The sequence below is a fragment of the Pseudophryne corroboree genome, chromosome 11 (genome assembly GCF_028390025.1).
Source record: "Pseudophryne corroboree isolate aPseCor3 chromosome 11, aPseCor3.hap2, whole genome shotgun sequence".
Taxonomy (NCBI): domain Eukaryota; kingdom Metazoa; phylum Chordata; class Amphibia; order Anura; family Myobatrachidae; genus Pseudophryne; species Pseudophryne corroboree.
Genome location: NC_086454.1, coordinates 299,022,093 through 299,046,795, shown reverse-complemented (window position 1 = coordinate 299,046,795; position 24,703 = coordinate 299,022,093). Strand labels below are relative to the sequence as shown.

Genomic DNA, 24,703 nt, shown 5'->3' with positions numbered 1-24,703 from the left:
AATGGTTTGCCGTTTTCACAGCTGTTAAGAGTGCACCGTATATGTAGTGATATCACGGAAGAACAGATCCAAATGGACAAACTTATATCTAAATTTCTTGAGAAAGGCTATCCAAATAAATTATTGCAAGATGCTAAAAAACGAGCATCAGCACATCCAAAGGTTAAGCAGCCTGATGTCTCCACAAAGTCCGTAGATAACAAAGTTATTTATGTTAACCAATTTTCTACTGCTAGTCCTGCACTGACACGATGTGCAAAAAGGCATTGGCCGGTCATACAGGCAGATCAAGCACTATCTTCACTTGCCTCTAAACACCTTGTCCCATGCTACCGGAGGGGACGCAATTTGCGTGATGCTTTAGTGCATTCCGATATCTCAGATTTCACGACATCAAAACCTAGTCATTTTCTAGTTAAAAAAACAGGAAATTATCGCTGTTTAGGCTGTTCCACCTGCTTATATTTGGATATCGGAGATACCTTTTATCACCCACAATCTGGTAAAGCTTTAAAAATTACCCATAGTCTCACATGCACTTCGAGATACGTGGTTTATTATATTAAATGCCCATGTGGGTTATTTTATGTGGATAAAACCACTTGCATGTTTAAAGAACGGATGGCGCAACATCGCAGCGCTATTGAACAATGATTTGAGGGTAAAGTTATTGAACAACCAGTTGCCAAACATTTTAAATTGTGTGGTCATAATGTATCCAGTTTAAGGTATAAAATGATAGATCATATCCCTGAAAACAGGAGAGGCGGTGACCGGAATAAAAAACTACTACAATGTGAAACTCATTGGATTTACCGTTTAAACACCCTTGCACCGTATGGTTTAAATTAAACACTTTCATTCAGTAGTTTTTTGTAAAACATTAATTCATGTACAATTCGCCATAAATATCAGAATATGCTGATAGCAGTATTGGAATGTCATTTGAGAATGTACTGATAAAGAATTTATTCTTATATTTACAGTTTTTTCCATTGTATTGTAATTTTCACGGTGAAGGGTTAATTGATGAGGTCAGAGGAAGTCCGGGGCTCCAGACATCCGGTGACCACTGCACATGTATCTTTGTATGGTATTTAAGGTAAGACTGTTTTATGTATTGTTATTAAGCCTGACGACGGTTGGAATAAAATACCGAAACGTTGCATATTTGATGGGCTAAGGAGCCTTTATTTCATGTAAAGTCCTGGGAGTGCCGCTGACTTCTGTTCGTATACATCACAGAGCTGTCTGTGGGAGAAGGCACCGGGCAATTACTATTTCAAACTTGGAGTGCCAAATACTGGGTTTGAGATATATGTGTGTGTGTGTGTGTGTGTGTGTGTGTGTGTGTGTGTGTGTGTGTGTGTGTGTGTGTGTGTGTAAATACAGCACTGGTCACGCACCCATATCAGGAGCCCCGTCACACACCCACAACCCCTACGGAAGTACACAATAGGCCCTTCGAAAATTTCAGCTCCAGGCCCATGTGGACCTTAATCTGGCACACACAAAGTCAGCCCTGCCTCTCTGCACTGGGCCATTCATCTATCATTGCTCAAAATGGTCTACAGGGAGGGAGGTCTTTGGGGATGGGATAACTCCTTGCTGGTCTGAGTGGGCCCCTTAGTCCTCAGGGACCCGAGGCACTGCACCTGCTGCACCAATGGTAATTCCGCCTCTGCCTCATACCTCAGTGAGCTCACTAGTTCTGTAGTCAATGAATAGTCTGAATATTGGTGCAGATCACAGAATGGCTCTCTCCTCTGTGCTGGGCAGCTACATGTATAAATATAACGGTGTCCTGCATTCGTTGCCTAACTAGTGGTGGCTAAGCTGATCACACAAGTGCAGGCTTGCTTTGCTGATGTGATTATTTCCAGAATACTATGGTGGTCATTCCGAGTTGTTCGCTCGTTGCCGATTTTCACTATGCTGCGATTTGTTGCTAAATGCGCATGCGCATGGTACGCAGCGCGCATGCGCTTAGTTATTTAACTAAAAACTTAGCAGTTTTGCTGGTGTTCGTGCGGCTCTTTTCAGTCGCACTGCTGATCGGTGAGTGATTGACAGGAAAGGGGCGTTTCTGGGTGGTAACTGAGCGTTTTCCGGGAGTGTGCTAAAAAAACGCAGGCGTGCCAGGTAAAAACGCGGGAGTGTCTGGAGAAACGGGGGAGTGGCTAGCCGAACGCAGGCCGTGTTTGTGACGTCAAACCAGGAACTAAACAGACTGAGCTGATCACAATCTAGGAGTAGGTCTGGAGCTACTCAGAAACTGCAAGAAAATATTTAGTAGCAATTCTGCTAATCTTTCGTTCGCTATTCTGCTAAGCTAAGATACACTCCCAGAGGACGGCGGCCTAGCGTGTGCAATGCTGCTAAAAGCAGCTAGCGAGCGAACAACTCGGAATGACCACCAATGTGTGGGAGGGATTTTGTCCATTGCAGAATAAATAAACATTTTATAATTACATGTTCCTTGCGGTATAATGTTTCAATGCATTTGTGAACCTGCGATCTGCACATTAGAGAATACCATGCGGCTCTCAATGACAATATCACTGACATCTTCCAGGAACTGCTGACAGCCAGAGGGTACCCTTCAACAAAGGCCGGATAATGAAAATGTCTGGGCTGCTAGTTATCCTCCTGCGAACCAAGGAACTAGGAGCACCAGCTTGTTATAAGCTTGTTATGAGTCCTTTAGGACCAGATACAAGAATAACTGTCACATATGTAATGCGATGCTGGACCATCTAGCATGACAGAGGTCACAGTAGCTGTGACAGACAAGGTCACTTGGCCCTCGTGAGTTCCTTAGCTTGTCGCCCCATGTCAGGCCTGTGCTTGTATACAAGTACTTCTTGCTGTGTCCCTGCACCATGGGAGGAGAGTGCCAGACTCTGAATTGGGCTGAGGTAGGAAGTCGATAACAAATGGACGAGTCCTATCTCCTCCTGTGCTGCTAATGGATTCCTGCGTGCTTCCCCCCAAGGGCCCAGAGACCATTCAACAGAGACTCAGCTCAGCTTCCCGACTCCAAGGCAAACCACAGCATCAATAAAAGATCAGCAGCCTGCTACTTAGCGTAACCCTTACCCTGCCGGCGAATAGATTAACCCATCGTCAACTGGCTGTCATCAAGGAATGGGGCTCTATTGCAATTGGGCTATTACTATATTATAAGCCTTTATATATCAGTGTGCTATAAAAGAGTTATGACCATCACTCTGGTTACACCTTCTACAATGGGTGGGTTTAGGTAATGGGAGGCACTCTTGCACTAGAAAGCAGTCCAGTTTCCATGAACCATTGTCTCACTGTCACTTTTACATCAGCAGCACCTTGGGAGTCAGAGCTAATCAGCTTTTGATCTTAGGTGTATCAATATCACAACCTCTTATTGCTTACTCACATTATTCAGTGGTAGAAAAATGTGGCTTTAAAGAAAAAACAAGATTTATGGTAAGAACTTGTTAAATCTCTTTCTGCGAGGTACACTGGGCTCCACAGGGAATGACATTGGGGTGTAAAGTAGGATCTTGATCCGAGGCACCAACAGGCTAAAAGCTTTAACTGTTCCCAGAATGCATAGTGCCACCTCCTCTATATCCCCACCTCCGTGCACAGGAGCTCAGTTTTTGTTAACCAGTCCAATGCAGTAGCTGGCAAGAGAGACGACAACTGTTAGTAGCCACATACACCACATTCTCACGACAGTAGAAGGTGTCAGCGGCTAATGCCTTATCAACCCAAAGAAGCTAAGTGCGTCAGGGTGGGGGCCCTGTGGATCCGAGTGTACCTCGCAGAGATTTAACAACGGTAAGTTCTTACCACAAATCTCGTTTTCTGCTGCAGGGTATACTGGGCTCCACAGGGAATGAAATTGGGGATGTCCTAAAACAGTTCCTTATGGGAATGGACGCACTGTAGCGGGCACAAGAACCGGGCGTCCAAAGGAAGCATCCTGGGAGGCGGAAGTGTCAAAGGCATAGAACCTTATGAACGTGTTCACTGAGGACCACGTAATTGTTCAAGGGTTGCACCACGGCAGGCCGCCCAAGAAGGTCCAACAGACCGAGTAGAATGGGCCTTAATGGTAGCAGGAGCTGGAAGACCAGCCTGTACATAAGCATGTGCAATCACCATTCTAATCCATCTGGCCAGGGTCTGCTTGTGAGCAGGCCAGCCATGTTTGTGAAAACCAAACAGTACAAAGAGAGAATCAGTCTTCCGAAGGGAAGCAGTCCTATTCACATAGATACGGAGAGAGTAGAGACCGTACCACATCCAAAGACCGCTCTTTGGAAGACATCTCAGGAGAGGCAAAGGCCGGAACCACAATCTCCTGATTAAGGTGGAAAGAAGACACCACCTTAGGTAAATAACCTGGACGTGTTCTAAGAACCGCCCAATCACGGTGAAAAATCAGATATGGTGACCTACAAGACAAGGCACCCAAATCCGACACCCATCTAGCAGAGGCAATAGCCAGCAGAAACACTACCTTAAGAGAAAGCCACTTAAGGTCTGCAGATTCAAGAGGCTCAAACGGAGACCCTTGCAACGCCTCCAGAACCACCAACAAGTCCCAAGGAGCCACAGGCGGGACATAAGGAGGTTGAATCCGCACAGAGGCAGAACTCTGGGAGGCAACGGAGTTATCTGCCGCCGTGCTCCTGCTCTGAAGGGGGGCTCTTCTCCCCCCATTCTGTGACACCATTGAAGTAAGTTAATTGATGGCTGCCGCTATATTTTCACTATATGAAGTTACTTCTCTGACAATTACACATAACTTCATATTCTAATCCTGGGTATGACTGCTAAGACATGTGTGATTTAAAATAAGACAAAGAAATGTATATATACAGTATATAAAAAAAAATTCAGAACACTCCATGCACACGCACACGCACACATACATATATGCATACATACATACATACATATATTTATCTAAATATAAGGGGGGGGCAACTGGTATGAACTTGCCTCCGGGCAACTGTGATGAACTTACGCCACTGAATTCGCAACACACCCTGAGTGAACGTATGCACATCAGGTAAGGTCGCAATTTTTCTCTGAAACCTTACCGACACGGCAGAAATATGAACCTTGATGGAAGCCAGACGAAGGCCCAAGTCCAGGCCCTGTTGTAGAAAGGCCAAAAGTTTGGCCGTACTAAACTTGTAAGCGTCATAATTGTTAGATGCGCACCAAGCAAAGTAAGAATTCCAGACCCTATGGTAAATCCGAGCAGAAGCCGGTTTCCGGGCCTTCAACATGGTTTGAATGACCGCCTCAGAAAATCCTTTGGCCCTCAAGATGGAAGCTTCAAGAGCCACGCTGTCAAAGCCAACCGGGCTAATTCCTGATATACACAAGGGCCCTGAACGAGGAGATCTGGGCGCTGTGGAAGTAGAAGGGGACGCTATATCGAAAGACCCTGAAGGTCTGAGAACCAATGCCTTCTGGGCCACGTGGGAGCGATCAGAATGAGGATTCCTCCTTCTTGCTTGAACTTCCTTATTACTCTAGGCAGTAGTGACACCTGAGGGAACACGTATGGCAGCTAAAAGTTCCATGGAACTGCCAGTGCGTCCACGAACGCTGCTTGAGGATCCCTTGTCCTTGCTCCGAAGACCGGAACCTTGTGATCATGTCGAGACACCATCAGGTCCACATCTGGAAGGCCCCACCTGTCCACGAGGAGTTGAAACATTTCTGGATGGAGGCTCCACTCTCCGGCGTGTACGTCCTGACAACTGAGGAAGTCCGCTTCCCAGTTTAGGATCCCCGGAATGAATACTGCCGATATGGCTGGCAGATGGGGTTCCGCCCATTGAAAGATCCGTGATACTTCCCTCATTGCCATGTGGCTTCGATGACTTATGTATGACACCGTGGTGGCGTTGTCCGGCTGTACTTGAACAGGTCTGTGTTGTATTAAATGCTGGGCCAAGTTCAATGAGTTGAACACTGCCCGCAACTCTAGAATGTTTATCGGGAGGAGAGATTCCTCCTTGGTCCACCGACCCTGAAGTGAGTGTTGCTCCAACACCGCACCCCAACCTCTCAGACTGGCATCCATTGTCAGAAGAACCCAGTTGGAGATCCAGAAGGGACGACCCCTGCTCAATCGTTGGTCCTGAAGCCACCAGCTCAGTGACAGACGGACCTCCGGAGACAAGGAGATCATTTGAGACCTGATCCGGTGAGGCAGGCCATTCCACATGGACAAAATCAACTTCTGTAGAGGGCGGAAATGGAATTGAGCATACTCCACCATGTCGAAAGCTGTCTCCTGAGACAAGAACAACCACACCCCCAGGTGCACCATGCTCTGAGCAGGGACCAGGGAAGATTTCTTCCAGTTGATGAGCCACCCGTGGGCTTGCAGAAACTGGATAGTCAAATCCAGATGGCGTAGGAGAATTTCTGGAAAATTTGCCAGGATCAACAAGTCGTACAGGTACTATAGGATCCTGACCCCTTGACGGCGGAGTACAACCGTCATCACCGCCATGACCTTGGTGAAGACTCGCGGATCCGTGGTCAAACCAAAAGGTAACGTCCGAAACTGGTATTGGAGGTTGCCAACCGCAAACCTCAGGTATTGCTGATGACATTGCAATAGGAATATGCAGGTAAGCATCCTGTATGTCCAGGGAGACCATATAATCCCCAGGTTCCAAGGCCAGAACAATAGAGTGAAGAGTTTCCATACGAAACTCAGAGACCCTCACAAATTTGTTCAAGGACTTGAGGTTGAGAATGGGCCGGAAGGACCCATTCAGTTTCGGGACTAGGAACAGCGGTGAATAGTACCCCTTGCCTCTCTGAGCCAGAGGCACCTGTACTACCACTCCTATGTTCAGGAGGGACTGTACCACCGACTGAAGAGTTTTTGCCTTCACCTGATCCGAAGGGACGTCTGTCAGGCAAAATCAATGAGGGGAACGATTTTTGAAGGATATGGCGTAACCTCGAGTGACGACTTCCCGTACCCAGGCTTTGGAAGTGGTCTTCAACCATTCCAGTGTATACCCTAGAAGTCGGCCCCCCAGCCTGGGATCCCCCCGAGGTCATGCGGCAGGCTTATCAGTCTTGGAAGCAGTCTGACAGGCAGCCCAGCCCCGTTTGGGTTTGGGCTTAGTAGGCTTGGAAGTGCGAGCCTGTTTCGGGTACGTTTGACCTTTTGCTTTCCCTGAAGGACGAAAGGAGCGAAAGGAAGTACTCTTAGCCTTCGGTATCGAAAGAGCAGTACTAGGCAGACAAGCTGTTTTAGCAGAAGCTAAGCCACCCACTATCTTGTTGAGGTCTTCTCCGAAAAGAATGTCTCCCTTAAAAAGGAGCACCTCCAGGGATTTCTTAGAGTCCAGATCCACGGACCAGGACCACAGCCAGAGAATCCGGCGAGCCAGTATGGATGTAGTAGAAGCCTTGGCCGCCAGAATACCAGCATCAGAAGCCGCCTCCTTAACATAATGAGAAGCGGTGACAATATACGATAGACATTGTCTAGCATGATCAGAAGCTTCCAACTCCTGAGCCCACGCTTCAATAGCCTCTGCAGCCCAAGTCGCTGCAATGGTGGGCCGATGCACAGCACCCGTTAGAGTGTAAATCGCCTTTAAACAACCCTCCACATGCTTATCCGTTGGTTCTTTCAGAAACGTGACGGTAGTTACAGGCAGAGCAGAGGATACCACCAGCCGCGCCACCTGCGAATCCACTGGCCGGGGTGTCTCCCAATTTTTACTTAGCTCTGCCGCGAGGGGATAGCGAGCCAGTATCTTCCTGTGAAGAGTGAATTTCTTCCCTGGATTTTCCCAGGATCCCTGATGTATGTAAACTAAATGGTCAGAATGAGGTAAAACTTGTTTAACTACTTTCTGACGTTTAAACCTGTCCTGTTTCTTAGGTGCAGCATCCGACTCTGGGTCATCAGTAATTTGAAGAATTAGCCTGATAACCTCCAACAAGTCAGGAACATCCACCTGTGAAATAGATTCCCCATCAGAAGCATTAGGATCAGAATCTGTGGGGTCAGTATATACGCCATCCTCATTAGACGAGGTGTCTGGGACGTTGGTGGATTGTGAGGAAGTAATAGCCCGCTTAGAGGACCCCGTGGTCTTGGGCGGGCGAGGGTTAGATTTCTGTTTAGTCAGAGATTGGTTCAATTGCTGTAACTGAGAGAACAGTTGACCTGCCCATGGCGGATTAACCGCAGGGACCATGGGCCTAATTCTGAGTTGATCGCAGCCCCCCCCTGCAGTGCACATGGTTTTGCCCAACTGCTAACAAATTTGCTGCTGCGATCAACTCAGAATTACCCCCCATAAGCGGTTGTACCAGCACAGGAGGTCCCATAGGGAGCGCAAGTCTAGTTACTAGCGTACTCAATAACGTGAAAAAAGTAGCCCAAGGCGGGTCATTTTGAACCCTCGTTTCTACGGTCCCACTGCGGGTCAAGGAACCCCCAGAACCCTCAGCTGCTATATTCTCCTCAAAAGTGTCTGCAGCGTCACCACCACTCAATGTGGGATCAGCCCCAGCTCCGTCGCCCCTTGTAGCTGACATATCTGAAAGCTCAATACGAGGCAACCCAGTACAATAACAGCAGCACAATACCTGACAAGAACCCCCTGTGTAGCGTATGTGCACAAACAGAGAATTCTAGAGGTATATGGTGACTAAAATTCACAGAAAAAAAATACACAATAAGTATATCTTGTGAAACACCTATATTAGATAATAACCCTGGCGCATGTAGCCCCCTCAGGTTATAGAATATAGGGATAGCAATCTGAGTGAGATACACGAAATGGAAGTCACACAGCAGCTATATGCACACACACATAGAGTCACAATAAACAGTGCAGAAATGATGACATGCAATAAAACTGCACTGGACTAGCAATACAGAGTAATACTAAGTATGGCTATACAGACAATAGATATAACAATGCACAGTAAACACTGGATGTATATCACAGGGTACTTGTACTAAATAATCCTGACTAAATGCACTCTTTCTTAACTAATGCTGTCAACAAACATGTAGAATACTTAAGTGTCCTGTAAAATGCACAGTGCTGACATGCAGGCGGCTTTACAGAGGAGGATTTGCCCAAACAGTCCCAGGATCAGCTCAGCTTGTCCTAATGGCGCCCAAACGCTGACAGGGAGTGAGGGAGAGAGAGATATGCAGCTCCAGGGCGGGAACATTTACTCTAAATGGCGCCCTGGGGCTGGGGGAGGGGCTACAGGTCAAAGCCTTATCCCCCTGCTGGACTTCACTACCGGGTACTGTGGGCTGTATAATAAACGTTTTTTAATAAAACCGACCTGTGCCCGTGCCCTTGCCCTGGTGGTCTAGTGGGGTCCCTGTACTGCCACAGTGTCCACGCCAGCGCGCGCGGCCCGCCTCCCACCGGCCGCGCCGGATTGCGATTTCCCGCAGGTCCCGCCTGGGGGACCCTCTTACCTTTTTCCTGTGTGCGGCCAGGAGGGCAGCGGTGGTGTGTGTGACTGACGAAGAGGAACCGGAGCCTCTGCTGTAGGTACCCGGCAACCAGGGCGCGGGAGTGTACAGCACCGCTGGGAGAGGTGATGGTGCTGCAGCAGGAGATGTTTGACTGACATCTAACACTTACAGTGTCTCTGCTGCAGCCCTTGAAGTCTTCATTTTTCACTTTAAAAAGCTCTTCTCAGGGCTGCTGGAGCAGCCCCCTGTTGTATACCTGCACTGCATGTCACCAACTACAAAACTGAGCTCCTGTGCACGGAGGCGGGGTTATAGAGGAGGCGGCGCTATGTATTCTGGGAACAGTCAAAGCTTTTAACCTGTTGGTGCCTCGGATCAAGATCCTACTCTACATCCCAATGTCATTCCTTGTGTAGCCCAGTGTACCCCACAGCAGAAACTGCATTTACACCTAACTTCACCCAACTAATAGAGGGGTGTATTCATGAAGCAGTGAAAAGTTGGAGAAGTGAGCCAGTGGAGAAGTTGCCCATGGCAACCAATCAGCATTGAAGTAACATTTATAATTTGCATACTGTACAATTGTACGGAGCAGCTGATTGGTTGCCATGGGCAACTTCTCCATAGGCAAGGTAGAGGGCGATCGGGCACAGGTCAAGGTAATGTAGTCATAAGTGAGGAAACCAAATTCGGACAATTGAACCCTTATTGATTGGGAAGAAAAATAAGAATTTACTTACCGATAATTCTATTTCTCATAGTCCGTAGTGGATGCTGGGAACTCCGAAAGGACCATGGGGAATAGCGGCTCCGCAGGAGACTGGGCACAAAAGTAAAAGCTTTAGGACTACCTGGTGTGCACTGGCTCCTCCCCCTATGACTCTCCTCCAAGCCTCAGTTAGGATACTGTGCCCGGACGAGCGTACACAATAAGGAAGGATTTTGAATCCCGGGTAAGACTCATACCAGCCACACCAATCACACCGTACAACTTGTGATCTGAACCCAGTTAACAGCATGATAACAGAGGAGCCTCTGAAAAGATGGCTCACAACAATAATAACCCGATTTTTGTAACAATAACTATGTACAAGTATTGCAGACAATCCGCACTTGGGATGGGCGCCCAGCATCCACTACGGACTATGAGAAATAGAATTATCGGTAAGTAAATTCTTATTTTCTCTGACGTCCTAGTGGATGCTGGGAACTCCGAAAGGACCATGGGGATTATACCAAAGCTACCAAACGGGCGGGAGAGTGCGGATGACTCTGCAGCACCGAATGAGAGAACTCCAGGTCCTCCTCAGCCAGGGTATCAAATTTGTAGAATTTAGTAAACGTGTTTGCCCCTGACCAAGTAGCTGCTCGGCAAAGTTGTAAAGCCGAGACCCCTCGGGCAGCCGCCCAAGATGAGCCCACTTTCCTTGTGGAATGGGCTTTTACAGATTTTGGCTGTGGCAGGCCTGCCACAGAATGTGCAAGCTGAATTGTACTACAAATCCAACGAGCAATAGTCTGCTTAGAAGCAGGAGCACCCAGCTTGTTGGGTGCATACAGGATAAACAGCGATTCAGATTTTCTGACTCCAGCCGTCCTGGAAACATATATTTTCAGGGCCCTGACTATGTCCAGCAACTTGGAATCCTCCAAGTCCCTAGTAGCCGCAGGTACCACAATAGGCTGGTTTAAGTGAAACGCTGAAACCACCTTAGGGAGAAATTGAGGACGAGTCCTCAATTCTGCCCTGTCCGTATGAAAAATTAGGTAAGGGCTTTTATAGGATAAAGCCGCCAATTCTGAGACACGCCTGGCTGAAGCCAGGGCTAACAGCATTACCACTTTCCATGTGAGATATTTTAAGTCCACAGTGGTGAGTGGTTCAAACCAATGTGATTTTAGGAACCCCAAAACTACATTGAGATCCCAAGGTGCCACTGGAGGCACAAAAGGAGGCTGTATATGCAGTACCCCCTTGACAAACGTCTGAACTTCAGGAACTGAAGCCAGTTCTTTCTGGAAGAAAATTGACAGGGCCGAAATTTGAACCTTAATGGACCCTAATTTTAGGCCCATAGACAGTCCTGTTTGCAGGAAATGCAGGAAACGACCCAGTTGAAATTCCTCTGTAGGGGCCTTCCTGGCCTCACACCACGCAACATACTTACGCCAAATACGGTGATAATGTTGCACAGTTACATCCTTCCTGGCTTTGATCAGGGTAGGGATGACTTCATCCGGAATGCCTTTTTCCTTCAGGATCCGGCGTTCAACCGCCATGCCGTCAAACGCAGCCGCGGTAAGTCTTGGAACAGACAGGGTCCCTGCTGGAGCAGGTCCTTTCTTAGAGGTACAGGCCACGGGTCCTCCGTGTCACGATCCGGGTATCTGGACGCCATTACTTACCCTTCAGATGCCTCCTAAGGCTGGCTCAGCGTTCCAGGACCGGATCCCGCTGTTCCTGAGTTTCCACATGCAGAATGTCAGAGTGGTGATTTCATCAGCCGCGGCCTCCGCTGTGCCCGCGTGGTTAAATGTGCGCTTGTCAGTCTGGCGTCTCCTGTCTCCTGTGGCCGGCGTCGCCATTACTCTTTCAATTCTCACATGGATTACAAACCAAACTTCCCTCCAAGTGTCTGCATGGGCGCAGCCATCTTGGATTTTGTCATCTGAGCATTTCCACCAATCTGCTGTCTGTATTGTTGATTTGCATAATTGCCTAGCCAACCCCTTCCTTGCTGCAGGTATAAGTAAGCTGTGCCTGAGCAAGGAAGGCGTCAGTGCTTTGGTTGTCTAACCTAGTTCCAGTTTGTCTCTCTCCTGTGGTTGTCTTCCAGGTTCCAGCTCCTGTCTCCAGACTTCTGCTATAGAGACCCGCACCAGCATTCCATCTGCGGTGTAGCCTGACTCTCCGATCCATTCTGGACTCACCTGTTTCCAGCTACAACAATCACCTGCTTCCAGCCCAGCTTCCAGCAGTGTACAGCTTCTCTTAAAGGGCCGGTGTCCTTTCTGCAGTTTACCACTCTCCACCGGTATTATTATTTCACCGCTCTCAAACAATCACCTGCTTCCAGCCCAGCTTCCAGCAGTGTATAGCTTCTCTTAAAGGGCCGGTGTCCTTTTCTGCAGTTTACCACTCTCCACCGGTATTATTATTTCACCGCTCTCAAACTCCAAACTTCATTATTATTTCATCGCCCTCAAGTTAGTTTATTATTTAACTGGTTCCAGCCAGTATCCACTCCGTACCAACAACAGTCTGGTTCCAGCCAGTATCCACAGCAGCCGTTTTACCTTCAGCAGCCCAGCCTTTCCTGGAACATCAGCTGGTACGATCCTGGGTTCTCTTCATTGCTACAGTCAGGCCTGGTAAGGACTTTCCAACTAGAAGATTATAAGAACTGTCTCACACTACCAGTGCCTGTGGCCCTTGCCACCCTGTAGTACCCAGGAATTGTATTTATCCTCTGTTGACTTTTATGTTTCCTTTTACTGCTGCTGTGTTACGGAGTTTGTCATAATAAACATCATTGACTTTTATCCTGGTTGTCGTGGTCACGCCTTCGGGCAGTTATTCTACATGTTACTCACATGTCTAGGGGTCTGATACAACCTCCCAGGTTCCGTTACATCTCAGCCCCTACAACTGAGGCTGCCTCCCGTCAGCTCAGGCCCTCAGTTGTGACAGTAAGCACTGACCTAATGAATCCAGCCGGAGACCAGGATCAAGCGGCCAGGCCGATGCAAGAACTGGCAGCCCGACTTGAACATCAGGAGGCTGCACAGGGCCACATCATCCGCTGTCTCCAGGATCTCTCTACACGGCTGGATGGGATTCAAACGGCCTCCGTGGACCTGGCACGTCCGGTGCGTCCACTACAGTAACACCAGCTGTAACCCCACCCACCTTACCCATTTCCAGTCCACATCTTCATCTTCCAACGCCAGCAAAATTTGATGGATCTCCAAGGTTCTGCAGGGGATTTCTCAATCAATGTGAAATCCACTTTGAGCTTCTACCTGGCAATTTCTTCAGTGACCGTACCAAAATTGCCTATATCATCTCCCTTCTCAGTGGCTCAGCCCTTGACTGGGCATCACCTTTATGGGAGAAGTCTGATCCCCTGCTATCCTCCTATACTGACTTTGTAACTACATTCAGGCGCATCTTCGACGAGCCAGGCCGGATAACATCTGCTTCATCTGAGATTCTCCGTTTACGCCAGGGAACACGTACTGTGGGACAGTATCTTATACAGTTTAAAATCCTGGCATCCGAACTGGCATGGAACGACGAGGCCCTGTATGCTGCATTCTGGCATGGCTTATCAGAACGCATCAAGGATGAGTTAGCTACCAGAGACTTGCCCTCTAAGTTGGATGAGCTAATTTCTCTTTGCACGAAGGTTGATCTACGTTTCAGAGAGAGAGCAACCGAGCGAGGAAGATCATCTACTCCTAAATCTTCTGCTCCTCCTCCTCGTCAACCATCTCCATCCAAGGATGAGCCTATGCAAATTAGTCGTTCCCGTCTATCTCCCGCTGAGCGCCGAAGACGTCTCTCTGAGTCTCTCTGTCTCTACTGTGCAGCTCCGTCGCACACTATCAATGCCTGTCCCAAACGTCCGGGAAACTCCAGATCCTAGCTCGCCAAGGAGAGGGCCGGCTAGGAGTAATGATCTCCTCTCCATCTCCTCATGACTGTAACCTCCCAGTGTCGCTCCAAATTGCTCAACGTTACAGGAACGTCATTGCCCTCCTTGATTCCGGAGCAGCTGGGAATTTCATAACCGAAGCTTATGTTAAACGGTGGTCCCTACCCACCGAGAGACTGTCCTCGTCCATCTCTTTGACTGCCGTGGATGGCAGCAAGATTTTTGACGCAGTCATTTCCTTAAGGACTCTTCCAGTTCGTCTGAGAGTGGGAGTTCTTCATTCTGAGTATATTTCTTTTGTAGTGATTCCAAGAGCCACACATCCAGTGGTTTTAGGCCTTCCATGGCTCCGTCTCCACAACCCATCAATTGACTGGACGACTACGCAAATACTGGCATGGGGTCCCTCCTGTGCTGAGACTTGTTTAGCCAAAGTTCTTCCTGTTTGTTCTTCCTTCCCCAGGTCATCTGATGTTCCGCCTCCTCCATATCAAGACTTCACGGACGTGTTCAGTAAAGCCTCTGCTGATATCCTTCCTCCTCATAGAGAATGGGACTGCCCAATCGACCTCATTCCAGGGAAGGTTCCACCGCGAGGCCGAACTTATCCGTTGTCTCTGCCTGAGACACACTCCATGGAAGAGTACATCAAAGAGAACCTGGCGAAGGGTTTCATCCGACCATCTTCTTCTCCAGCCGGCGCAGGCTTCTTCTTCGTTAAGAAGAAAGACGGTGGTCTGCGTCCGTGCATCGACTACAGAGGTCTGAACGACATTACCGTCAAGAACCGATACCCTTTACCCCTGATTACCGAGCTCTTTGATAGAGTTAGTGGTGCAACTATTTTCACAAAGCTGGACTTGAGGGGTGCCTACAATCTCATCCGAATCCGTGAGGGTGACGAGTGGAAGACCGACTTTAACACCCGTGACGGACATTATGAGTACCTCGTCATGCCCTTCGGATTGAGCAACGCTCCAGCAGTCTTCCAGCACTTCGTGAATGAGATTTTCAGGGACATCTTGTACCGCCATGTCGTGGTTTATCTAGACGACATCCTCATCTTTGCTAATAATCTCGAAGATCATCGTTTCTGGGTAAAAGAGGTTCTTTCCCGTCTCCGTGTCATACAAGAGATCTTCCGACTTCACGGTCTTCCTGAAGAGATCATCTCGGATCGTGGAGTACAATTTGTAGCCAAATTTTGGCGAAGTTTGTGTCAAGCCCTCCAAGTCAAGTTAAAGTTTTCCACGGCTTACCATCCTCAGACCAATGGTCAAACCGAGAGGGTGAATCAGGACTTGGAGGCCTTCCTCCGTATATATGTGTCTTCCTCTCAAGATGACTGGGTTCAACTCCTTCCTTGGGCCGAGTTCAGCCACAACAATCAATACCATTCCTCATCTTCTTCTACACCATTCTTCATTAATTATGGATTCCACCCTAAAGTCCCAGAATTCCAACCGCTTCCCGCAACTTCTGTTCCAGCAGTGGATGTCACCTTGCGTCAGTTTTCAAATAACTGGAGGAACGTCCGCGCAGCCCTGCTTAAAGCCTCATTCAGGTATAAGAAGTTTGCCGATAGGAAGCGTAGAGCGGTTCCTGCTCTCAAGGTGGGTGATCGTGTGTGGCTGTCCACGAAGAATTTGAGGTTGAGAGTTCCCAGCATGAAATTTGCACCTCGCTACATCGGACCCTTCAAGATTGAACAAGTCATCAATCCTGTTGCCTACAGGTTACAGTTACCATCCTTCTTGAAAATACCCAGGACATTTCATGTTTCTTTGTTGAAACCGCTGATCCTGAATCGGTTTCATTCCGCACTTCCTCCAGCTCCCAAAGTTCAGACTCAACGGGGAGTCGAGTACGAGGTGGCCAAGATTTTGGACTCACGTATCCGTTACGGTCAGTTACAATACCTCATTGACTGGAAGGGCTATGGTCCTGAAGAACGCTCTTGGACCAATGCCTCAGACGTCCATGCTCCTGCCTTGGTCCGAAATTTCCACGCAAAGTTTCCTTTAAAGCCTAAGAAGTGTCCTGGGGCCACTCCTAAAGGGGGGGGTGCTGTCACGATCCGGGTATCTGGACGCCATTACTTACCCTTCAGATGCCTCCTAAGGCTGGCTCAGCGTTCCAGGACCGGATCCCGCTGTTCCTGAGTTTCCACATGCAGAATGTCAGAGTGGTGATTTCATCAGCCGCGGCCTCCGCTGTGCCCGCGTGGTTAAATGTGCGCTTGTCAGTCTGGCGTCTCCTGTCTCCTGTGGCCGGAGTCGCCATTACTGTTTCAATTCTCACATGGATTACAAACCAAACTTCCCTCCAAGTGTCTGCATGGGCGCAGCCATCTTGGAATTTGTCATCTGAGCATTTCCACCAATCTGCTGTCTGTATTGTTGATTTGCATAATTGCCTAGCCAACCCCTTCCTTGCTGCAGGTATAAGTAAGCTGTGCCTGAGCAAGGAAGGCGTCAGTGCTTTGGTTGTCTAACCTAGTTCCAGTTTGTCTCTCTCCCGTGGTTGTCTTCCAGGTTCCAGCTCCTGTCTCCAGACTTCTGCTATAGAGACCCGCACCAGCATTCCATCTGCGGTGTAGCCTGACTCTCCGATCCATTCTGGACTCACCTGTTTCCAGCTACAACAATCACCTGCTTCCAGCCCAGCTTCCAGCAGTGTACAGCTTCTCTTAAAGGGCCGGTGTCCTTTCTGCAGTTTACCACTCTCCACCGGTATTATTATTTCACCGCTCTCAAACAATCACCTGCTTCCAGCCCAGCTTCCAGCAGTGTATAGCTTCTCTTAAAGGGCCGGTGTCCTTTTCTGCAGTTTACCACTCTCCACCGGTATTATTATTTCACCGCTCTCAAACTCCAAACTTCATTATTATTTCATCGCTCTCAAGTTCGTTTATTATTTAACTGGTTCCAGCCAGTATCCACTCCGTACCAACAACAGTCTGGTTCCAGCCAGTATCCACAGCAGCCGTTTTACCTTCAGCAGCCCAGCCTTTCCTGGAACATCAGCTGGTACGATCCTGGGTTCTCTCCATTGCTACAGTCAGGCCTGGTAAGGACTTTCCAACTAGAAGATTATAAGAACTGTCTCACACTACCAGTGCCTGTGGCCCTTGCCACCCTGTAGTACCCAGGAATTGTATTTATCCTCTGTTGACTTTTATGTTTCCTTTTACTGCTGCTGTGTTACGGAGTTTGTCATAATAAACATCATTGACTTTTATCCTGGTTGTCGTGGTCACGCCTTCGGGCAGTTATTCTACATGTTACTCACATGTCTAGGGGTCTGATACAACCTCCCAGGTTCCGTTACATCTCAGCCCCTACAACTGAGGCTGCCTCCCGTCAGCTCAGGCCCTCAGTTGTGACACTCCGTGAGCATCTCTTGAAGTTCCGGGTACCAAGTCCTTCTTGGCCAATCCGGAGCCACGAGTATAGTCCTTACTCCTCTCCTTCTTATGATTCTCAGTACCTTGGGTATGAGAGGCAGAGGAGGGAACACATACACTGACTGGTACACCCACGGTGTTACCAGAGCGTCCACAGCTATTGTCTGAGGGTCCCTTGACCTGGCGCAATATCTGTCTAGTTTTTTGTTGAGGCGGGACGCCATCATGTCCACCTTTGGTTTTTCCCAACGGTTCACAATCATGTGGAAGACTTCTGGGTGAAGTCCCCACTCCCCCGGGTGGAGGTCGTGTCTGCTGAGGAAGTCTGCTTCCCAGTTGTCCACTCCCGGAATGAACACTGCTGACAGTGCTATCACATGATTTTCCGCCCATCGAAGAATCCTTGCAACTTCCGTCATTGCCCTCCTGCTTCTTGTGCCGCCCTGTCTGTTTACGTGGGCGACTGCCGTGATGTTGTCCGACTGGATCAACACCGGCTGACCCTGAAGCAGAGGCCTTGCTTGACTTAGGGCATTGTAAATGGCCCTTAGTTCCAGGATATTTATGTGCAATGACGTTTCCATGCTTGACCACAAGCCCTGGAAATTTCTTCCCTGTGTGACTGCTCCCCAGCCTCTCAGGCTGGCATCTGTGGTCACCAGGACCCAGTCCTGAATGCCGAATCTGCGGCCCTCTAGAAGATGAGCACTCTGCAACCACCACAGGAGAGACACCCTTGTCCTTGGAGACAGGGTTATCCGCTGATGCATTTGAAGATGCGATCCGGACCATTTGTCCAGCAGATCCCACTGAAAAGTTCTTGCGTGGAATCTGCCGAATGGAATCGCTTCGTAAGAAGCCACCATTTTTCCCAGGACCCTTGTGCATTGATGCACTGACACTTGGCCTGGTTTTAGGAGGTTCCTGACTAGCTCGGATAACTCCCTGGCTTTCTCCTCCGGGAGAAACACCTTTTTCTGGACTGTGTCCAGAATCATCCCTAGGAACAGCAGACGTGTCGTCGGAATCAGCTGCGATTTTGTAATATTTAGAATCCACCGGTGCTGTCGTAGTACTACTTGAGATAGTGCTACTCCGACCTCTAACTGTTCCCTGGACCTTGCCCTTATCAGGAGTTCGTCCAAGTAAGGGATAATTAAGACGCCTTTTCTTCGAAGAAGAATCATCATTTCGGCCATTACCTTGGTAAAGACCCGGGGCGCCGTAGACAATCCAAACGGCAGCGTCTGAAACTGATAGTGACAGTTCTGTACCACAAACCTGAGGTACCCTTGGTGAGAAGGGCAAATTGGGACATGGAGGTAAGCATCCTTGATGTCCAGAGACACCATATAGTCCCCTTCTTCCAGGTTCGCTATCACTGCTCTGAGTGACTCCATCTTGAATTTGAACCTTTGTATGTAAGTGTTCAAGGATTTCAGATTTAAAATAGGTCTCACCGAGCCGTCCGGCTTCGGTACCACAAACAGCGTGGAATAATACCCCTTTCCCTGTTGTAGGAGGGGTACCTTGATTATCACCTGCTGGGAATACAGCTTGTGAATGGCTTCCAATACCGCCTCCCTGTCGGAGGAAGACGTTGGTAAAGCAGACTTCAGGAACCGGCGAGGGGGAGACGTCTCGAATTCCAATTTGTACCCCTGAGATACTACCTGCAGGATCCAGGGGTCCACTTGCGAGTGAGCCCACTGCGCGCTGAAATTCTTGAGACGGGCCCCCACCGTGCCTGAGTCCGCTTGTAAGGCCCCAGCGTCATGCTGAGGACATGGCAGAAGCGGGGGAGGGCTTCTGTTCCTGGGAAGAGGCTGCCTGCTGCAGTCTTTTTCCCCTTCCTCTGCCCCGGGGCAGATATGAGTGGCCTTTTGCCCGCTTGCCCTTATGGGGACGAAAGGACTGAGCCTGAAAAGACGGTGTCTTTTTCTGCTGAGAGGTGACCTGGGGTAAAAAGGTGGATTTCCCAGCCGTTGCCGTGGCCACCAGGTCCGATAGACCGACCCCAAATAACTCCTCCCCTTTATACGGCAATACTTCCATATGCCGTTTGGAATCCGCATCACCTGACCACTGTCGCGTCCATAACCCTCTTCTGGCAGAAATGGACAGCGCACTTACTCTTGATGCCAGAGTGCAAATATCCCTCTGTGCATCTCGCATATATAGAAATGCATCCTTTAAATGCTCTATAGTCAATAATATACTGTCCCTGTCCAGGGTATCAATATTTTCAGTCAGGGAATCCGACCAAGCCACCCCAGCACTGCACATCCAGGCTGAGGCGATTGCTGGTCGCAGTATAATACCAGTATGTGTGTATATACTTTTTAGGATATTTTCCAGCTTCCTATCAGCTGGTTCCTTGAGGGCGACCGTATCAGGAGACGGTATCGCCACTTGTTTTGATAAGCGTGGGAGCGCCTTATCTACCCTAGGGGGTGTTTCCCAACGCGCCCTAACCTCTGGCGGGAAAGGGTATAATGCCAATAATTTTTTAGAAATTAGCAGTTTTTTATCGGGGGAAACCCTCGCTTCATCACACACCTCATTTAATTCATCTGATTCAGGAAAAACTACGGGTAGTTTTTTCACACCCCACATAATACCCTTTTTTGTGGTACTTGTAGTATCAGAAATGTTCAAAACCTCCTTCATTGCCGTGATCATGTAACGTGTGGCCCTACTGGAAATCACGTTTGTTTCCTCACCGTCGACACTGGAGTCAGTGTCCGTGTCTGGGTCTGTGTCGACCATCTGAGGTAACGGGCGCTTTAGAGCCCCTGACGGTGTTTGAGACGCCTGGACAGGTACTAACTGATTTGCTGGCTGTCTCATGTCATCAACAGTCTTTTGTAAAGTGCTGACGCTATCACGTAATTCCTTCCATAAGACCATCCAGTCAGGTGTCGACTCCCTAGGGGGTGACATCACTATTACAGGCAATTGCTCCGCCTCCATACCATTTTCCTCCTCATACATGTCGACACAACGTACCGACACACAGCACCCACACAGGGAATGCTCTGATAGAGGACAGGACCCCACTAGCCCTTTGGGGAGACAGAGGGAGAGTTTGCCAGCACACACCAGAGCGCTATATATATACAGGGATAACCTTATATAAGTGTTTTTCCCTTATATAGCTGCTGTATAGATTTATCTGCCAAATTAGTGCCCCCCCCTCTCTTGTTTTACCCTGTTTCTGTAGTGCAGGACTGCAGGGGAGAGTCAGGGAGCTTCCCTCCAACGGAGCTGTGAGGGAAAATGGCGCCAGTGTGCTGAGGAGATAGGCCCCGCCCCCTTCTCGGCGGCCTTTCTCCCGCTTTTTTAAGGAAAAACTGGCAGGGGTTAAATGCATCCATATAGCCCAGGAGCTATATGTGATGTATTTTTTGCCATCTAAGGTGTTTTTATTGCGTCTCAGGGCGCCCCCCCCCAGCGCCCTGCACCCTCAGTGACCGGAGTGTGAAGTGTGTGGAGAGCAATGGCGCACAGCTGCGGTGCTGTGCGCTACCTTATTGAAGACAGGACGTCTTCTGCCGCCGATTTTCCGGACCTCTTCTGTCTTCTGGCTCTGTAAGGGGGCCGGCGGCGCGGCTCTGGGACCCATCCATGGCTGGGCCTGTGATCGTCCCTCTGGAGCTAATGTCCAGTAGCCTAAGAAGCCCAATCCACTCAGCACGCAGGTGAGTTCGCTTCTTCTCCCCTTAGTCCCTCGGTGCAGTGAACCTGTTGCCAGCAGGATTCACTGAAAATAAAAAACCTATACTTAAACTTTTTCACTAAGCAGCTCAGGAGAGCCACCTAGTGTGCACCCTTCTCGTTCGGGCACAAAAATCTAACTGAGGCTTGGAGGAGGGTCATAGGGGGAGGAGCCAGTGCACACCAGGTAGTCCTAAAGCTTTTACTTTTGTGCCCAGTCTCCTGCGGAGCCGCTATTCCCCATGGTCCTTTTGGAGTTCCCAGCATCCACTAGGACGTCAGAGAAAAATCATATGTAATTTTTTCTTTTGAATACTGTCCTAGTTGGTGGTGCGCCCAGAGCCAGAAAGTACGTGTACTATCAAATGGGAGAGAAAGAAGGCTCTGGTGTGGGCGCACTCTTATACAATAAAGGAAAATTCCTGTAATATGTGAAAGGAAATATTTAAAACATCATTTTTATTAGTAAAGTTTAAAACATATTTATCCACTTAAGTGATCCATAGAAAATAAAGAAAATTGAGAAAAAAAGTGTTAAAATGTTCTGGTCTTATTATCACAAAAAGAGATTGGAAAGGTTGTAGACACTTTGTTGTCTTACCCCCATTTCCCCTGACCAGTACAGAAATTCTGTATTAATGGGACCCAGGAGTGGTCACGAAAATAAATGTAGATGTGTCCAAGTAGGACCACTTATATTAAGTCACTGCAGTGAAATGAATGGTCACCAATGACGAAGACCTGAACTGATGACTGATACCATATATGTCGATATGACCAGGGCGTTAGGCTGCAGTAAGAGGAATTAATAGATACGAAGAAGAGAATAAGTGGTGATGCTGCTGTTGGCGTCACATTTCACATAGAAAGGAAAATAATTCCTACTCTACAACACCAGGTATTCGCAGTCTCCTCTCCAGGTACTAACCCGGCCCAATGCTGTTTGGCTTCCAAGATCGGACGAGATCGGGCATTGGCAGCGTGGTATGATAGTAGAGAATTTATGCGATCTGTATACCAATGAGAGTGCACCTATATAAGAAATTAGTAAAAAGTATGGATATAATTCTAGAAATAAGGAAAGAGATATTAATAGATAAGGTAGATAGAAATATGTGGATCTGCTTTCTATGTTAGGCACGGCCCAACAAATCCCACATTCGTGGTATTGTGCTCCATGGATCGTAGATGAGAGTCCACGGAAAAAGTAATAGAGAAAGAATAGACACAAGCAAAAAATGCAGATTTTTTTCAATTGTGTAATAAGACAATATAACGAGCAGATACAGCATTACACGTCAAGTCAGTTGTAGAAAATTCATATTAATGATGTTATGCTCCTGACACCAGTTACTGATTTTAGCCCAAGAATTGAGTCTACGAATATTATCTCACAGGAAAAATATATATCACATTACGTATTTGTCCAAAATGAACCAGAAAAATATTCATAGCATTCTGTTATCAGTTTCTGGGCTGGTACTGAAGATCACAATAAGTGGAACAGTGTAACAGTATGCTTGCCTCCAATTGCGATCAAGCAGCCTATCTGCAATTTCAGACAGTTCTGGTGCTGGATATCTACAAGTGCTGAAAATCACAAAATAATAAGACAATATGGCAATATATTTGTCTCAAAATTGGAACCAAAGCCTGTGATAGCCGACAATCTTAACATAAAGATGTCAGCTATGATGCATACTCAAGTATAAGAATATAAATATACAGAGTGTAACTGCACAAAGATAATGTGTTACGGTCTGTGGAGTATGTTCACAAGACAGATGCAGGCTTACGGTACTCCCAACTAGGAGGTCAAGGTAGGAATGTCAGGGCATCGTCAGGTGAGGAAGAACGGTGACAAAGGATCCCTCCATAGACGGTCCCGCCGTGGAACTTCTCCATAGGCTTACTTCTCCACTCTTTTCACTTCTTCATAATTAGACACCAGAGCGAAAAGGTCAGTGAACTGAGGGGATAATTCAGATGTGGGCGGAGTAGCTATCACTGCTGCTTTCTTGGAAGCAGCAAAAATGGTTCTGTATGCAAATGCAGCAGGAGGCGTCCATTACAAGCAGATGCCTTCTGCTGCAGTAGTGATCTGAGTTGCGTCCTAGGACGCAGGCCTAGGATCACTGCAACACCATCTGGTTGCTTGCGGCAACCATGAGGTGTCATGACTGTAGTTTTGTGAACCCGGCGTGTATGTGAAGTCCATGCGGGTAACTGGAGGACTGTGTGTATATTGGCTGGTCTGTGGGAATCAGTGAGATGGAGAGCTCAAGGAAACCTATGGACGATGAAGTAGGTACAAAAAGTAAGATTTAATGGAGTAACGAACATTCACAGAGGCTGAGGTTACCCCAATGACTGAACTGAAGAATGGAGTTAATAACTGTAAAATTATGCTGTAGCATTCAGTATGAAGAACAATGGCTGTGGCTGTGACTTTAAGATGACGCTGAAGAACAGAAGGCTGTGACTTTAAGACAAGACTAAAGAAGAACTGAAGACTGGTTGTGACTAAGACGAGACTGAAGAATACTGTGACTGTGTCTTTAAGATGAGACTGAAGTATACTGCGGCTGTGTATTTAAGATGAGACTGAAGTATACTGCGGCTGTGTCTTTAAGATGAGACTGAAGAATACTGTGGCTGTGTCTTTAAGACAAGACTGAAGAATACTGCAGCTGTGTCTTTAAGACGAGACTGAAGAATATTGTGACCGTGTCTTTAAGACGAGACAGAAGAATACTGCGGCTGTGTCTGTAAGACGAGACTGATACTGGAAATAACTGATAACACAACTGTAATCCGGACTAGGGTAGCAAAAGAGCAGAGTTTTACAGGAACTAAGATAATAGTGTTACCTCTCAGGGAGCTCAGCTACTAAGCTCACACTGAGCTGCGTGACTCAATGAACTGGCAGCTTCTGTAACGTATGTCTCTCTACTTATACCTCTTGGTCCTTGGTGATTGGAGTCAGGTGATTCAGGGAGGCTCAGGCTGGCACAGGATTGGATAGCTCATGGTCAGGTGATCAGACCCTGTCACGTTAGTCCTCCAGGTCAGGCTCTAATGTGGAGTGAGGCCTAGCAGGCCGAAATAAACACTGAAGCCTGAACTTCTACAAATGAACAAAGGACGCTGACTTTTAGGCCTAAACTCCAGACTGCTGAACACAGTGAAGAATCAAATGCTACTCACAGCTGATTACTGATTCCTCAGTGGAATTCCTACTCAGGTGGTTAATCAAAGGTAAGCAACACAGATTTGCAGTCTTTATGCTGATCTGAAGCAAATGCATGTTACAGGATATGCTGAGTTAAGCCACAGAATAGGAGAAATACAGTCAGGATCATGACATGAGGTCGCACAAGCCGGCTGTCGCAGTACCTTGTAAGAGGTCAGGAAATCCTGGTTTCTTCC

General features: G+C 48.0%; 1 protein-coding gene and 1 pseudogene across 6 annotated transcripts in view; both read right to left on the bottom strand.

The window, feature by feature from the left end:
• The window catches only part of LOC134969512 (serine/threonine-protein kinase Nek11-like), an 840,206-nt gene that overhangs the window by 268,085 nt on the left and 547,418 nt on the right, over positions 1–24,703 (bottom strand). The window lies entirely within an intron of this gene.
• Positions 22,158–22,272, bottom strand: LOC134971523 (5S ribosomal RNA; annotated as a pseudogene).